The 17,444-nt window shown below is 43.5% G+C and overlaps 1 long non-coding RNA gene across 1 annotated transcript; it reads right to left on the bottom strand.

Annotated features, from left to right (window-relative positions):
- Positions 1 to 268: 268 nt before the first annotated feature.
- On the bottom strand, positions 269 to 16,953 carry LOC142584260 (uncharacterized). Its single transcript, XR_012828743.1, has 3 exons — positions 16,893 to 16,953; positions 2,413 to 2,454; positions 269 to 321 (listed from the first exon to the last, which is right to left on the bottom strand). It is a non-coding gene; the product is annotated as an uncharacterized LOC142584260 (long non-coding RNA).
- Positions 16,954 to 17,444: the final 491 nt, after the last annotated feature.

Here is a 17,444-nt window from a genome sequence, read left to right as displayed (position 1 = left end):
GAGAAGCAGTCAGGGGTGAATGCCATGGCGTTCCACTTTTAAAGGGGAAGCTTAAGCGTCCTCTCAATTTTAATGCAAAGGCGAGGTGTGGGAAGTTCAGCGCGATGCCAGCTGAAAGTGCCATGGCGAGGCAACCCTGCCGTGAGCAGCAGGATCACAAAGCCATTGAGCCACAGTGGCTAGCGTCTTTATCGCAAAGCTCATACTTCGTTGCGTCCTCTTTATAGGGAGACAGTGCAGAGCACCTTAACAAAATTACAAGCTCACCTTAACGATGGCCGCTATGACGGTGATGCCCATCCTGGCGTAGAAATACTCCACCTGAGGGCGACACAAGTGCACACGCGTCAGCGCATTGTCAGGGAATCAATCAATCAATCAATCAATCAATCAATCAATCAATCAACCAATCAATGAATCAATCAATCTGTGATACCATCCATTTTGATGCCAATTTTCAAGAAGCATGAACAGCACCCCTGAAGAGCGTGCTTTGCCGCATATGTACCATTCTTGAGAAAAAGCCTACTTCCTGCAAGGCAGTTTGCCCAGCTAAAGGCATAGTGGATTTTGCAATCAGCCCTATGTGCCCAATTATTGTGTTTTGAGAAAAGGAAGATGCAGACGAGGTTTCCATGTTGAAGTGACACTCTAGTGTCACCAATAGTCGAGAAAGCAAGCAATACAGAGAAGCACACTTGCAAACTGGGAGAGATAAAGAGACAAAGACACAGGAAACGCAGGGAGGTTAACCAGAAAAAGCCAGGTTTGCTATTCTGCACGGGGGAAAAGGGAAAACGGATTTAAAGAGAGAAGAAAGGACAAGGATTAGTCAGTCTTCACCATGAAGTAAGCGAGTGAAGTTCACTCCAAGAGAGCGTAAAGTAACACAATAAACCTGCAAATTATGAACTATGAATTATGAATGAAGAGAAAATAAAAAAACGAAACACAACATAGAATAAAGAGTGCTTTAAAGCGGTGTGCACGCTAAACTTGAGCAAGATCACAGGAAGAAAAATTCCTGAAGTGATCAACAATTATCGAGCCAAATAAGCCTCATCCTGGAGCTAACATTTCTTTGTTACTTTCTTTCTTTGTATTTTTTCTTTTCTTTATTTATTTGTTCGTCACATTAGGACGGGAAAGCAGGCGACAGAACAGCCGTCCGATAACTGCTTGAAGGGTTCCTCGCCCCCTTTCGAATACTGGCAGAATCGAGAAAACGGGAACGCAATCGGTGTATCAACAACAACAAAAATGAAGAAATATATCAATCACAATAAAGTACAAGTTCTCAACAATGGGCGTAAAGAATTACACGGTACGTTTTTTGAACGACATGAACATATCTATTCCTAGGCATTTCTTCAACATACACCAAAATAATATGGTTCACTCGCTTAGTTTTAGTTTTTTATGGATTGATGTCGCTTTTCGAGAACCTGTTCAATTCACGCAGAAGGACATTGTTGATCATTTGCATGCCATGGATGTGCGACAGTAAGATGCCTTCGATTTTTCTGTATTTGCCTGGGGCATACACTTGTTCATTAACGCAAGGCGACCTTGACGAGGACAATTACACATGTCAAACGTTGACTGAGAGTTCTGAGACTCGATTTTGACGCCTACTGTTATTGAAGTTTAGGGATACATGTTAAACACTATTAAAGAGTTGCACCCTTTGGGGCTTATTTTGTCCCGCAACAGTAATCATCTATCTTGCCCGCATTTCCTTACTTTAACGCAGCGCGCCCGGTACTACCAGGTTACGAACGGCATGCGCGTTATCGGCGTGACAGAGCATTCTCAACAGGAAAGTAGCGAGCGCAGGGTTTTCAAAAAAGGAAACGCGAGCAAAGCAGATGAAGACTGTTGCTGTGGAACAAGATAAGCCCCAAAGGGTGCAAACCGCTTGAAGAGTAGTATAATGCGCGTACCCCTCGGACCTTACTAGAGAGGACGTAATATTTGTAGGATTCAGAGAGCTATAAACAATTTAATATTCCCTAACCTACACTTACGCTTACGCTTTCGAACTTCAACGTTCTATCAGAAAAAAAAAAGATTATTGCGTTGTAAAAATCGAGTGTGCGACATCACGGTGGTCATGTGATCCAGGTAAACAGCCGAAATCGGCGGTCGGGGGGAGGGGCGAAGTATTTATGTGCAAATGTGTTGTGGAATATTTTTGAACATTCGATTGATGACGTCATGAGGAGGACAGTTTCTATCGGTAAAAGATTCTAAGTCAATTACGGTTCGCCGTTTCTAACATGAAGATAAATACTGTTCCCTCTCTCGTCATCCATGCTTTGTGCAAGCAATCCTTTAATGTCTGACAAACATGGACAACGTACTACTCGCATTGGGACTACTCGCTTAAGTCAATTTTTTTTCGAAACTTACCGTTGCAAGTTGAGAGAAAAAGCGGGCGATGGATGTCAGGTCCTGTAAGAAAATACCAGAATGCATCATTCAGCGTAGAAAAAACAAACAAGAAAACACCTTTTGGAACACTCACTTCATTCCACAACAAATATTTCCAGCGGCGCTAACTATGATTGAGCTGCCAAAAGATCGACAAGTTCGATAAGTAGCGGGAAGGTAGGTTCTGCTAACTTTCAGCCAACGCTCGAGCGTAATGACTGTAGGCATTTCTCATTTGAAAGCGATAACAGTCACTGAGGAGACAAATCCAGCGTCCCGAGCCTACCACTTGGCTATGAAAAACACACTGAAGCTTGGGTGCTGTGAATTGGCTTGAACGATTTGGTGCTCTTTAAAGCATCCAAGAATCTCAATGCAGGACCGTTTCTGCGTTCAACACCCGTCCAAACGCAACAGCCTCTGTCTAGAATCTAACTGGCGACCTTGAAGCGGCACAACCATCGCCTACGCGACGTCTGAGACGACTAAAATGCAAACAAAAACTGAGCCAAACTTGAGTGTTGGCGCTATGTTCAGCCCGTCCCCTCAGAGTTTTCCAGTCGATCCTGGCTAGACGTCTGTGTCCTAAAAGGCGTCTGCTGACGTACATGAACCAACTAGAAATGTGCTCTCCACCTCTCCAGCATTCTATCATGCTCAAGCAAAAAAAAAAAAAAGAACGCTGCAGCCATGGTCAAAACACTGCGACCAATGAGCAGTAAATTTTTAATAACCTAGAATGGCGCTCCGGCCATTCTCAGCAACATTAGGTGCCGTGGCACTAAAATCCATCTTGGCCAACTTGTAGCTTCTTCTTTTTTTGTAGAAAATATGACTCACATTGAAAGTAATAAAAAAAAAGACAATTGGGTGTTAATATATCCTAGACAAAACGGAAGACGCTTGATAAAGTCCAATTAGAAAATCCAGTTGTTAATAAAAAAAAGTGGGTACTTTAAGATGTTGATAGGAGTAAAGAAATAGCTTTCGGCAAGAGAAAGAAAAATGATGTGCCGAGATCGAAGGCGCGTGTCACAAGACTTCGTCGTCTTCTTTGCTGGAATAAACGGTGGCGTAATACTGGTGCTCTAGGCTCTTCGAACGTATTGTCCTTCGCTATACTTGAAGGCTGGTCTACCGGAAAACGAGGTCTTCGGACTTTGCACAAGAAAAGCTGTAGGACGCAAGCAGAGCCAACCTCAAAAGCATTATATCTATATGTCGAAGAAAGAGAAATGTAAAAGCATAGTGGATTTCTTCGGGCCACCGCGAGCTAGCGGCCCAAAGCTGCACGGGGGTGATATACAATTGTAAAATTGGCGATAGTAGACTTATGACCACGTATTCTTTTATGATGAAGCACAGGCGACGTTTCCTTGAGCTAGCGCCATGTTCCTACTCTTAAATTACTACGTTCTAAGAAGCTTTCTTGATCGAAGATATACGACTCCGAAAATGTTACGCATTCAGCACAATAGCCGCATGTTTTTATTTATTTAATTTTTTAGAGGGGAGGGGTACAGAAAGGACACTTACAAATTTGATAAGGAGCGTTTTGTATAAAACAAAAAAATCAGAAAAAGCAACAATTACAACAAAAGATGAGAAGAAAATATAATATTACGGTGTCATAAGGTACATGGAATCACGAAGATGGTAACACACAGGTCATTACGCTATGTAAGCATACACGCACAAAAGAAATAAAAATACAGAGACAAGAAAATACCAAATAAGACTTCAAAATGACCTGTTAAGTCCTTCACGGAATGTGTCAGGGTTAGTAGTACTGGTGGTAGAGGCGGGCATTTGATTACAGTCACGGCAAGTTTTGGGTAGAAATGAATGCGAATATGTTGCGACGTTTCCTCGAGGAAAATTAACTTTGCAATAAAGGGGCGAATGTATGAAAGGAGAGGGCTGTATTTAGCACGATTTAAGTAAGTGATTGTGATAATAGATATTTTGGAAAAGGCAGAGGCGAGAGAATAATCTGCGAATGACAAGGGAAGGGGAGATTTAAGGCTATTTTTTGTGGCGGTTAGACTAGACGTTCGATGGTAGTTCGACAGTATGAAACACGCTGAAAGATTTTGAACTGCTTCGAGCTTATTATATGTTCCCTGGCCAGGGCCCATACGATGAAGCGTATTTCAGCACAGGACGGACGTAAGTGATATATACTGTTTCTTTAACGACACTGGTTCAAGGAAAAAAAATCTACGTTTTAGGTAACCGAGTTTGCGATTTGATTTGGACGTTACGTAGTCAATGTGATCAGCCCATGACAGAGATTGTAATGCATGCGCCAAGATGGTTCTAAGACCGAATAGATTTAAGCAGAATTGAGTTAAAAAATACGGGTGGTTATGGGAAACTCTCTTTGTTTTATATTTAAAAAAATTTAAGTTTCAATTTCTAGAGGTCACAACAATGCTTAATATTATTAAGGTCTCTTTGAAAAGATTTGACGTCGGCATCATTAGTACATTTCCGGTAGATAATGCAATCGTTCACAAAAAGACAAATAGATTGATGTATATTATCAGGTAAATCATTGATATGAATTGAAAAAAAAAGTTGTGGGCCAAGAACAGAAACCTGGGGTATGTCTGAACGTATGGGTACCTCAGGAGAATCAGTATCATAAGTGGAAAGAACCTGTGTGTGGTTAGAAGAATAATTCTGTTCACTGGAGCAACCGATAATCAATACGCAAGAGGTGTAGCTGTAGTAAAAGCAGCTGATGGTTAACCTTATCGAATGCTTTTGCAAGGTCGAAGAAGATGCAGTCAATCGCGACCCCTGTGTCAAGGGCCACGTGCAAATGATTAGTAAATACGAGAAGATGCGTTTCATATGAAAAAGAACTTATGAAAGACATGTTGGGAGCTGTGGAAGAAGCTATTTGAATTCAAGAAGTTAACAGATGGGTTTAAATAACATGCTTTATTAGTTTACAAGGAGCGGACGTAACAGAAATCTGGCGACAGTTACGGGGGTTATGCCTGTCGACAGACTTTTGAAGAAGTTTTCTAGTCTTTGGCCAGCTGGCTATACTGAAGAGATTTGGTAAAAATGCATCCTAATCAGATAGAACTATATTCTTACTTATTGTGAAGGAATTTAGAGTTATTTCTGTCGATACCACAAGAAGGCAACCGTTTCAATTTATTACTGATGGCCGCTCTAACGCTAGCCTCAAAAGTGATGGTATCCAATAGAAAAAATAGCTAAAATTGTCCGTGTACAGATAATCAATAATGTTAGTCAGAGAAAGGGAGAGCCAACGTTTCGTTAAGTAATGAGGCACAGAGATGCTTTGGAGCTGGATTACCAGACTCATCAACGAGGCGTATGGCTATTTCATTTTTCTGCTTTACTGCGCTCCAAAACTGTTTTGCATTATTAGGGCCAAAGCCTTAAGCCTATGCTTCAAGGTCACGTTGTGAGGTACAGAAACTATCACGGGAACCAAGGAAGGCCAGAAGCGAACCAAAACATGTCCAGTCGTGTATGAGAGATAATTAATGATTAGCAAAGTTAATTCATGATTGATCAATGTATTAAGGTGAATTAGGGTATATTGAGTTGTATTAAGAAGTATTAAGGCGAAATAACGAGGATTAGTGTGGATTAAGGTGGATAACGGTGGAATTTGAAGGATTAAGGTACATAAAGATTGATTAGTGATCGGATTGGGTGGATTAGGATTGATTAGAATGGATTAAGGTGCATTAGGTAGATGAAGGATTAAGGTGGACTGGGGTGGATTGAGATGTATTAAGGAATATTAGGGTGGATTGACGCGATTAAGGTGGATTAAGGTGATTTACAGTAGGCTTTACAAGGCTTTCCCCTTCGCATCTCCTAGGCAATAGCCAAGAACACCTGGGAATTTTTCTTAACAAAATTGGGAGTGTAGGGTGAAATAAATTGAATTTATCCGTGCCGAGACCGTTAGCATACGATGTAGCAGCTATTTTATGGGCAGACCAGCGCTTGGAGCTTCGTGATTTCTTTGCAGAGTGAAATAGCTTTGCTTTTATGGGTATCTGGAATATCACGGCGCGTTCGAGTCACCACATACGGTTCCTTCAAAGGGAAGTACAAGTAATTTTGTTCACTAACTTTTGCTTTGAACAGCTGCCAGAGTGCTTCAACGTGTCTATAGAAATAATCTATAGTGAATGTAAATGCTACTGTGCAAATAATATGATACTCTTATCGAGTCAGTATGAATCCTGCAAACAACATTCGCGAAACATATGTGAAATAGCTGAACTCGCATACGGACACGTTTAAGTATGACTGCATAACGAAGAGATCTTGGCCATCATCATTATATTTTTCTGTCTACTGTAGCACGAAGGCCTCTTCCGTGGACGTCCGTGCAATAGCCTTTCCCCCTGTCTTGCGCCAGCCAACCACATGTTGTGCCTGAGAATTTAACTTCATCAAACCCCTAAATCCTCTACCGTTCTCTACTGTGCTTCTCTTCGCTTGATAAAGGGAAAATCAGACGTCCACCCATTCGTAGCGATTGCTACAAAGGAAACCCATACGGGTTCCTCGAAAGAAGAGCCTCACAATTGAACAAAAATTCGTCCTGGTCCGGGACGAATTGCGGGTTTCCTCAGAACTATTCCTTCAATACCATCTCTTGGTACGCATTTCGTAACTCTAAAAGAACACGGGTTACCTGCTCTATCCATCGCTTGGCATGTCGAACTCCCATTTTTATCTATTATTCTCAACTAGGATAACGGCTGTCCACCGTTTGGTCTCTAATTGACAGCGCTGCCTTTCAGTCTCTTAACATTACGCCTACCACTTTTGCTTCTATCGATCGTGGCGTGTACCCCAACTTCTCAAGATCCTCCGTAAATCCCCCGGGTTTATGGCCCGTACCTTAGTACCGGAAGACTGCAATGATTGTAGACTTCTTTTGTTTGAATTACAGCGGTAAGCTGCCCGCCGTACTTCGTGATGCCTGCCGCCATGCGCTCTAACCTATTTTTATTGTTCCGTACATTTCCTCCCAGCGATCCTGCCGCCCTTTGGATAGTGACGCGAGTGTGTCACTACATATGGCTAGATTTGTTAAAACACTTTTTTTAACTGCCACGCAAGCAAACCACAATTCGCCAGCCGAAAAGATTGTCATAACGTGAAGCGGCGAAAACGCATGCAGTTCGGGTCAAGACATTTTTATGCCGTCTTTCGGCAGTCGTCCTCGGAAGTTCTCAGGCGGAGGCGGTAGTAAACAACGGAACATTTTGTCGCAGATCCCAGCTCAACCAAGCCTATACTCTAACAAGGCTCCATTGGCGTCCAGGAAACATTTCCCTTACCGAAAAAGTTCCCAAACACCATTGCTATTTCACGACTGTCGCAAGCGCGAACCACTCGGGAAACCACTGAAGCGCTAAGCCAAACGCCGAAGCTAGAGCCGTACGCGGTGCTTAATCTGACGCGCCAAAGAAGCTGTCTAGCTGATTTCCACACCCGGAGCCCGTACACCCCGGCTATTCCCCGATTCCGACAAACTTTACCCCGCAGTGTACTTTGTTGCGAAGTCGTCGTCTTAGGGCAGCAGTCAAACGCCGCGAAGAGTACACGGCCACTGCTTCCTTCGCCGAGCACCTTCGAAAGGCTCAGCCGAGCATGCCGAGTGTGCAAGAAGAAAAAAAAAAAAGGAAGAATGTTGCGGAGGCATCACGCACTGCCAACTTTGGCCCCCGGCGTCTAAAGAGCAAGAGGAAGCCACTGAAACGAAGTACACATCTCGGAGTTTCCAACGGCAACTTCTCTAATTTCCTTCTTTCTGCTTCATTTTATTCTTAGACGCACTCGAAGCTCCGCGCAAGGCTTGGAGAGAAAAAAAAATGAGGTCATGTTAGGTAGAAAAAAAAAAAGGTGGGGAGGGTAGGCATTCGGTTGCAGAGCTCAGCAAAAGATAAATGCGCGAAAGCTAGCCCACCAGCGCGTAGCAAGAACGGGATAAAGATTTACGGCCGTGCCGGGTCGCCAGGCGCCCCTGTTTCCTAACGAGGCGTGAAGAATCGGCAAAACTCGCGCCGGCGCCGGGCGGGCAGTAAACCGCCCGCCGAGTCAAGTTCCTTTCCCGTTCCTTAATTAAAACCTCTTGGAATATTCAGTGGTACCAAAGACTCTCAGGGAAAGAGGAGGATGAAAAATAATAAAAAAAATGTTAGAAAGAACTGTTATTCCCCAGCCTCTCGGCAGCTAGTGCACGCAACGAGAAATCCGGGCCTTCTTAAACGATCCGCCTTATATGTACACCGCGCCGCATTTTGCCGACTCTGCACTCGTAAAGAAACGAGAGACGCCGTAAAATGTTTTAGTATTCCCTATAAACGTTCGTGCTTCGCTCGTTTATCTTCTTTTGCTTGGGTGTCACACGACTCCCTGTGCACGTGCCGTATTTTCGCGTTTATGGTCCCCACAATAACACACAAAAAAAAATGCCAAATTTGTTCTGCTCTTTAACCTTTGAGCGTTGTGCTACGTAGAGAGGGCTTTTGATTAGTTCTGGCCTCAGGGTGTTCCGTAACGTTAGCATGGAAGAGGTTAGCGCTTTCCCGTCGAGGGTGGGGCGGGAGGGGGTCGAACCCGTGGCCTTGTTCTCAGTAGCAATACGCGTTGTAGCCACTGAGCCATCACGACGTGTCCAAACCACCAAAAATAAACAAAAGAAATCTACATTTCTTAGTCTTGTAGGGACATCATATTTGTCACTTTTTTACCTATAAAAGGCCATTCAATATGTAACAACGTCGATCTGACTTAAATGGTCTGGTCGTTGGACCAATTAAAACTCTATTATTTGCGGACAGCAGTGTATTGATAATGAAGTTGTTCATCGCCAAAAGCAAACAGCGCTTTACTGTAACCCTCTTACAATTATTTCCTGGGGTTCTTGGTTTTAGTCAAACGTTACTGCAGAACGAAACAAGTTCTTCCACCATGTGACAGTACGTCGATCTGGAATTGGGCTGTACCTGTGCCAAGAAATGAACGCCCAGTAGAGAATTAGGGCTAAAGCAGTCGAACTGTTTGAGTTCACTAGAAGTCCCGAAACGTAGTTAGTTATTTGATCTGACAATGGCACAGCGGGATTTATTCCAGATTTAGACGGGGGCAGCTGGCGCTGTTATTCAACGTAGGCGGGCTTGGGCAGGTTGAATGACGGTAGTGTTGAAGGAGCGCTGAGGGAGTATATGTTATGTTTGGCCGACTCTCAATGACGAGAACTGTTAAAAAGCACCGTGCATGAAGTTGACATCGTTGTTACGTCACTCTGGTTGAACACAATGTCACAAGTTGTGGCCCTTAGTCCTTCTGTTCCGGGCAACAGTGAGCTAAATACTTCGTCGCTGAGCTGCCGCAGATGGATTGTGCGCGCGCATGCATGACATCCGAGCGGCGAAGCGCACAGGTTCTCAATGCCGCTGCAATTCAAACGAGCTTTGACCGCGGACGCACGTTGGGGGAACAACGTGTTTCAAACGAGGAAGGACGTGGTTCGGAAACGCGTGCAGCCAGAACTTTTAACATGGCAGTGTGCGTTCACAATAGATTCACCACCCAAGTTCCTGTCGAAACATCTGACTCTAACACAATTGAAGCAATGGAAAAGGTTAAAAGAAGGGAGGTATAGAAGAGAGAGAGAGAGCGAGAGAAGTTTCCAAAGTAGTTTGCTTGCTCCACTGCTACCGTTATTTAATCGAGAAAAACTTCGTCTATCCCTCCCGTATTCCATAAATCTGTGAACCATTTCGTCTGTATAACTTTGAGAAGTATTCACTTTTTTGTGTAAAGTTGTCGTTTGAAGAACGAGATTCGTTTTTGAAACATATAGAAGGGGGAAGAGAATAAAGCTGGAAAATCAAGCTTGGATAACTCTCTCTTCTCTTTTCGTTATGGCTTGACAGCGCAAAACTACCGCACCATCACATAAAAAAAGAACCATTTTCTTTCAGAAAACGAGAAAGAGCACTCAAGATGAAATATTCCACAAGATTTTCAATGTTGCAAGCTTCCATGTGATTCACAAGGTTAGTCGCTTGCACAGTGCAGAAAACTTGTTTCCTAAGAGCTGTGAGTGCTTAGGCAGCGTTATCAAGGACGCCTTATACGTGCGAAAATACGGAGCATTTTTATATCTGCTCTTTAGAGTGAAGACGGGAAGAGCGGAGATGGTTGGTTGGTTGGGGTGGAAGCAGGGTTTCGCGCATCACTGAGTTGGCCCCCTGGTTTCGAGAATCGAAAGTGATCGCCGCCCACTTCCTCTTTTTGCGGCCGTATACGGCTCCGTTCCACGAGGTGTTTCTTCCCAGCCGTGCGGAGACGGCGTGGTTTGACCCGGCGTGGTTTAAGGGCAACACACTGTATACATGCGCTATCCCAGCCCGTATTTTTTTGCACGCTTAATTTGAGGAACGCGTTCTTATGAAGAGCGGCTCTCGGAGGAACGTATGAAAGTGAGTTTGCGACTTTTATGGGACTGCATGCTCCAGACGTTTGCTTACTTACTAGATATGTATGTATGTATGTATGTATGTATGTATGTATGTATGTATGTATGTATGTATGTATGTATGTATGTATGTATGTATGTATGTATGTATGTATGTATGTATGTATGTATGCATGTATGCATGCATGTATGTATGTATGTATGCATGTATGCATGTATGTATGCATGTATGCATGTATGTATGTATGTATGTATGTATGTATGTATGTATGTATGTATGTATGTATGTATGTATGTATGTATGCATGTATGTATGTATGTATGTATGTATGTATGTATGTATGTATGTATGTTTATTTTTTCTCATTCGTTTCAACGTGAGATTGGTTGCAACTAAGGCGAAAGGATTCTGCGGCAGAACGCCGGAGGATCGAGAATCGCAGTGATGGGATTCACTTATTTTATTTTATTTCATTGCAATACTCCCAGCTTTTTCTTGCCAGCCATGAACGGACTGCTAAAATGAAGCGTAACTTCCCCAATCAAGGCCTGTGAAGCCACAAAAGTAACGAAAATGTTACGTACACAACATGTACAGTCTGCCATGTGAAAATGCAAGGTGTTCTTGCCATGCAAGGTTCACTACACATGACGCATTGATACACGAAAAAGCGTTGCGCTACATAAATGCAAAAAGAAAGAAAAAAAACATGGCAGAACCCATCTCATGATGACTGTCGACGGCAATGCGTTTGGCATCGAATCAATAGAGCGACACAGCGTATTGTCATCGTCGAAAGGAGCTACGCATATGGGGCGTATACTGCAGCAAGAGTCCTCTTTCGCGCTTCCCCAAGATCACTCGGCGCCATCTAACGCCGCCGCTGAGAAAGGTATCATAGCGGCAATCGGGCTCATCTATCGCGCTTCTTTCTGGACTCGATACGCCATCTAGTGGAGCGGCCGAGAAGCCCGCGCGTGGCCTTCGAGACGAGAAGCATGGCGCGCCGGTACCTGCGAACGCTGTGAATTGTCCCCTCGCTTGCCGCACACTCAGTGACACATACTCGGTGACCAAAGTTGGCGTGAGATTCATTGAAGAGCGGCACATATCCAGAGCATTCGTGCAGCAGCTCAGTAAAACATGTAAGACCGTCGCTGAAAGCGCCGCACACCCAGTGTTTTGTGGTGAAGCCTGCTAAATCGTCGGGTTGCTGTCTCTGAGGAACCCTTGTGGCGTGGGCTCGATTCCGCTCCGCATCGGTTAATTTTAAGGGATATTTGTTTGTCATTGCAGAGTGGCGCATTATCAGTTGCACATACGTAGTTACTCAAGTTGGCGTCAAAGACGCTCACTAAAGAACGACACATACCGAATGTTGCAAGCTGGCATTAAAAAGGTTCACTGAAGACCAGCACAAGAAAGAGCGGCGCATACCCATTGCTACAAATCGAATTCGATTTGTTTCTTGGAACAGCGGGGCCTAACCCAGTCCCGGATCTACAGTGGTCCATGTCGGCGTGTATGAGATTCGTTGGAGAGCGGCGCGTATGTACACACTGCCACATACTCAGTGAGCCAAGTTGGTCACGCAACCGTCTTACGTAATGCAGGTAGGCACGAAAATGGTTAAATACAAACATGCATACATAGTTGGCCTTTGGAACGTGCCTGAAGTACCATGAGAGTGTTAACGCACAAAAAAAGGGCAAGGCGCTTAGACATACGCGGCGAATGTGCGATGTAAGATAACAACAATCACGTTAAGCAAGTTATTATAGATGCTTATGCAAAACAGAAAAATGCGTCCACGGTAGGTGAGTTGCCGACATTGTGCGCCAAGGCATTCCACTCGGCTGTTGTTCGAAGAAGACACGAAGACTCGAGCTCGTGCAAATACATTTTTTCTTGTTTTTCTTTTGTTCTGGGTATTTCTTAAATTCCATATAAGTGGCGAACTGACGCTTTGACTGATTGTTGATAATGTTAAAAATTATTTGCAAGATGCGTGATTTTTCCCACTACTCGAGCGCTGGAAGTCCGGATGTCGACTCCCAACGTTCTGAGATCGGCTGCCGATATCTGCCGGAAGTGGGCGTTCTATATGAAACGAACAACTTTATTCTGCATACTTTTGCGACAAGCAATATTTATTTTTGACTATGAGTATCCATCGATGTCAGCATATTTAGCAAGGGTCTGACTAATGACGTGTATGATACCGGTTTCGTTTTGACAGTGCGTTGCTGTAGGTGGTGCTTAGGTAACCGCAGTCTCTTTAGTGTAGCGGAAGCTATATTTCTAATGCGACAGTTCCGTGTAACCGCACGTGTAATAGTCGCACCGAGACTCTTGTATTCTTGCCGACTGTTTGTTATTTGAGCAATTGTGAATTGAGTGAGTATGCACCAGTGGGCGTTTCTTCCACGCGACTGTCATCTGGGCACTTTTCGAAACGTTAGGACTCATTTGCAACCTTTGAGACGAAAAATAAGCACTCGTAAAGTGTTCTGCGGAAGTATCTGCGTCTTGTGCTCATTTAATATTTCGGTATAATGCACAATCACCCGCAAGACAAACAAACAAACAAGCAAGCAAACACGACAACGCTGTTTTCTTTGTAACTTTGTGCAACAACAACAACAACAACAACAACAACAACAACAACAATAATAATAATAATTAGTATTACTGAATCATAAATAGGCTCTTTTCAATAAAGTAAGAAGAGGAGCGAAACAAAGACTATTCCTTGCGGAATTCTAGAAAGGACATGCCGGAGGGTGCGGGACCGAATCCCAGCCATGGCGGCCGGGATTCGATCCCGATGGGGGCAAAATGCAAAAAACGCGCGTGTACCGTGCATTTCTAGAACCCTAAGTGGCCGAAACCAGTCTGGAGTCTCTCATTATGGCGTCACTGATAACCATATCGTGTTCTTGGCACGTAAAATCCCACAATCTTTGGAAAGGGCATGTGCAACGACTTAGATTAACCTATGCGAATATAGTAATGAACGTTATTTAGTTAAGTAAGAGGCCAAGCCGCTCAAGTGTCGGTTTGTTTTGGATTGCACATCGATGTTTTATTACTAATTTTGAATGAGTTACTTGGTCAAACGCTCTTTGAAAATCAACAAATAATGTATCCGTTTAATCTCCCTTGTCCAGTACCGCTGCAAACTCATTAGTCGTGTGGAATAATTGAGTCGCACTGGAGAGGACACGTTTAAGTCCATGTTGGCTTCCGAAAAAGAAAATGACCATCTTTTAGTAAGGAGCTCGAGTGTTTGAATAAATGAAATGTTCCAATACTTTGAAAGCAGTGTACGAGAGATGTCGGACGGTGATTAGACACATTTGTTTGAATGGGGATAACCTTTGCTTCGTATATAATGAAAATTTACATTGCACCCCATCCTACATATCTCTAGAAAAAGTTATTCGCTATGTCGTCTGGGCCGGCACACTTCTTTATGCTTAGTTACGCAGAGCTGAAAAAGTCCTTTGCTCAGTTACGATATTTGGAGTATGAAAACTCGTTCCTCGAAGTTGCATAGTCTGTTAGCTGCTGCTAAAAAAAGCACAAAAAAGGAAGAGAAAAAAAAACTAAAAAGAAAGAAACGATGAAAACTATTCAGTGAACGATTCTGCAATGACATCGCAAGTCGTGATGAAAGCATCGCGACGGTTTATTTTTGCCAGTGGTTCTTTGAACAGTAAAACATACGTCCAAAGATTTCGACAAATATTTCTTTTTTTGACGTTAAGGAAGTGGTACTAGCGGACGTAATTTAAGACCTCAATTCAGTGTATAGAGAATGCAAGATAGCATTCTCGTGAGAATGCAAGATAGCGCACGTGAAGGACCTGTTCTACAGTGTCCCGAGGCAAGCGGTGGTACTAGCAGTAGAAGAAGCCATCGACACGTTGGGCTACACCAAATTTCAGGACGTGTGCAAGTGCAGTATTTCTAGTTTTGTGAACTTGTTAAAACTGTATCTACATGGTGCGTTTATCGAATATGGTGACAGTGTGTATGAGCAGAAGGATGGAATCGCTATTGGTTCTTGTATAGCTCCCGTGCTTTCCGACTTATTTTTGAGTGTGGGAGACAGGAAACTTGCCGCCTTGTTTGGAGACACGAACATAACTACCTGTTTCAGATATGTTGACGATTATTTGGTGTGCATGAAAGAAAACCAAACCGATCCATGTAGCGTAGAAACTGTCATCAGCATGTTCAAAAAAGCACATGAAGGTTTAGAGTTCACGTACGAGACTCCTACCGAAGGTCGATTGCAGTACCTTGATATAAACATTAGGATCAGAGGCTCCCACATGTGCTGGTGCTACAAAACTAGAGGAGAAAAAGAAATCCTGAGGTACGACTCTTGCCATTCTAAAATCATTAAAAGAGGCATCGCCAAGGCTTGCATCAGTCAAGCAATTGAAAAATCATGCCACCATGCGGTGAGGGAGAGCATCGATCTGCAAGTAAGCCGCTTGAGAAACAGTGGGTACCCGAACAGCATGGTGGTGCAAATCTGTGAAAACTTGTTGCCCGAAATCAGAGCCAACAGGAAAAGGCAGAAAACACAGAAAAAATTGAAAAAACGCGTGGTGTTGCCTTACATCCATGGCTTGTCACATCGGATAAAAAAGACAGCCCAACGCCATGACGTTCAAGTTCTGTTCTCCGCCCCGCAAAAACTAAAAGGCATGTGCAAGAAGGTGAACGCAGGATCCAAAGAGGCCAACCCCAGTGGTACGGTCTGTCAGACTAAGCACGCAAAAAAGTACGTGGAATGCGCTACTTCAGTTGTTTACCAAATCCCACTAGACTGCGGGAAAGTATACATTGGGCAAACTGGACGTTGTCTAAACGATAGGTTACGGGAGCACAAATACACGTGCCAGCTTCTGACAGCACCTAGCAACTTGGCCGCACATTGCAAACAGTGCAAATGCTCTCCGCTAATAGAAAGCACCACAGTCATCGGAACATCAAAAACAAAAACGGAGCGAGAAATATGGGAGGCGCTTGCGATAGCTAAAGAAAAAGAGACGTGCGTAAGCACTCCGTCCATCGCGCTTATCAAAGCTGAGGTCGAGTTCGCCAGGGCGAACGGGTGCATGTGAAGGATGTATGCCTGACCCAAACCATAATCACATGTCGTCACCTTGTCATATCTTTTTATATGTAGCCCCCCCCCCCCCGCACCATATCTCCTTGTATATAAGCGCGTTCTTTAACAGTATCAAACAGTTGGTAGTTTGCGCTTCGTCCGTCCACGTCCTGTCCTTCCTTAGTATCGTGTTTGTAAAACTGAGCGCAATATAACCATGAACCATGAACCATGAAGATAGCCTGATTCGCTTTTCTACGCTCTTGAGTTTGATAAGCGCTTAGCCGGAAAGCGCTTAGCCCGAAGTTTCATCTGCAGGATTTGACGCGTGATCCAGGGATTCATGGGGATTATACTTTTTCATTCCTTCGGCACATATCTTCGCGTCATGAACTGTGCTTTCTGAATGTGGCCACAAATAATTCACTCCATTGCATCGAGAAACGTGATTTATTCGTAATCTTGCTCAAAGTTCTTATACGCTCTCATCTTTGGTGTCGATACAGTCGAAAGTTTATTTAGTTGCCCCTTGAGTTCTCGTTACGGATAAGTGGTTATTGAAAAGAATAACTCAATTATCGAATATTTCCGGCAGAGTTTCAACAGCAAAACTCTATTTATGGACGGTGATACCTTTGGTACATTGCATTTCGTCGATGATAACAAAACGGCAGTACGTCACAAAATGTTTTTTTTTGTTATTAGTGGTTTACCGTCACGCGCGCTGTCGTGTTTTGCCATTTAGTTTCTCCTCTCTCTATAAGTACAGTAGTCTTCGGCTAAACTAGAGAGATAATAAAGTGATGTCAAAGAGCGCAAACACTTACAAAAGAGTCCGGTGGAGCAGTAGTTGTCGTCATATTCCGCCTGATATTGACCCTCCTGACCTGTCAGTAAAGGATAAAGAGCATCGATAAGCGAAGCAACCTTCACATCAGTAGACAATGAGATGCTGAGCAAGCGATGTCAAAGCATAACAAGCTGTGTGGCGAAGCTAGTGAGTCGTAACGAGTGACTATGGCAGCTATCTACACATCACCAAAAGATAAAGGAAACCGAGGAGTTTCATTTTTAGTGGAAACCAAATGAAACTACCAGACAATGAAGTCAACGGAAGCACTGAAAAAAATTATTTGTTTTATTTATTAAGCAATATATCGCGCCAAGTAAGTTTACTATTTCACTTTAGAATTAGTTACGGACTAACATTGAATTTGTAATAAGCCTTACATTCCTAGTACGTTGAATGAAAGGGGTAATGTAAGTAAAGGAAAAGCCCTCATGGCTGGAGTCGCGCTGGCTAACACTCAAATGGGTTGGTTATCGAAGAAGTCTACATAAAGAACCAAGAAAGTGGTTAGGCAGACAACACGCGCCGT

Source organism: Dermacentor variabilis, chromosome 6 (assembly GCF_050947875.1).
Source record: "Dermacentor variabilis isolate Ectoservices chromosome 6, ASM5094787v1, whole genome shotgun sequence".
Classification (NCBI taxonomy): Eukaryota; Metazoa; Arthropoda; class Arachnida; order Ixodida; family Ixodidae; genus Dermacentor; species Dermacentor variabilis.
This window is presented reverse-complemented; position numbering and strand designations above follow the sequence as displayed.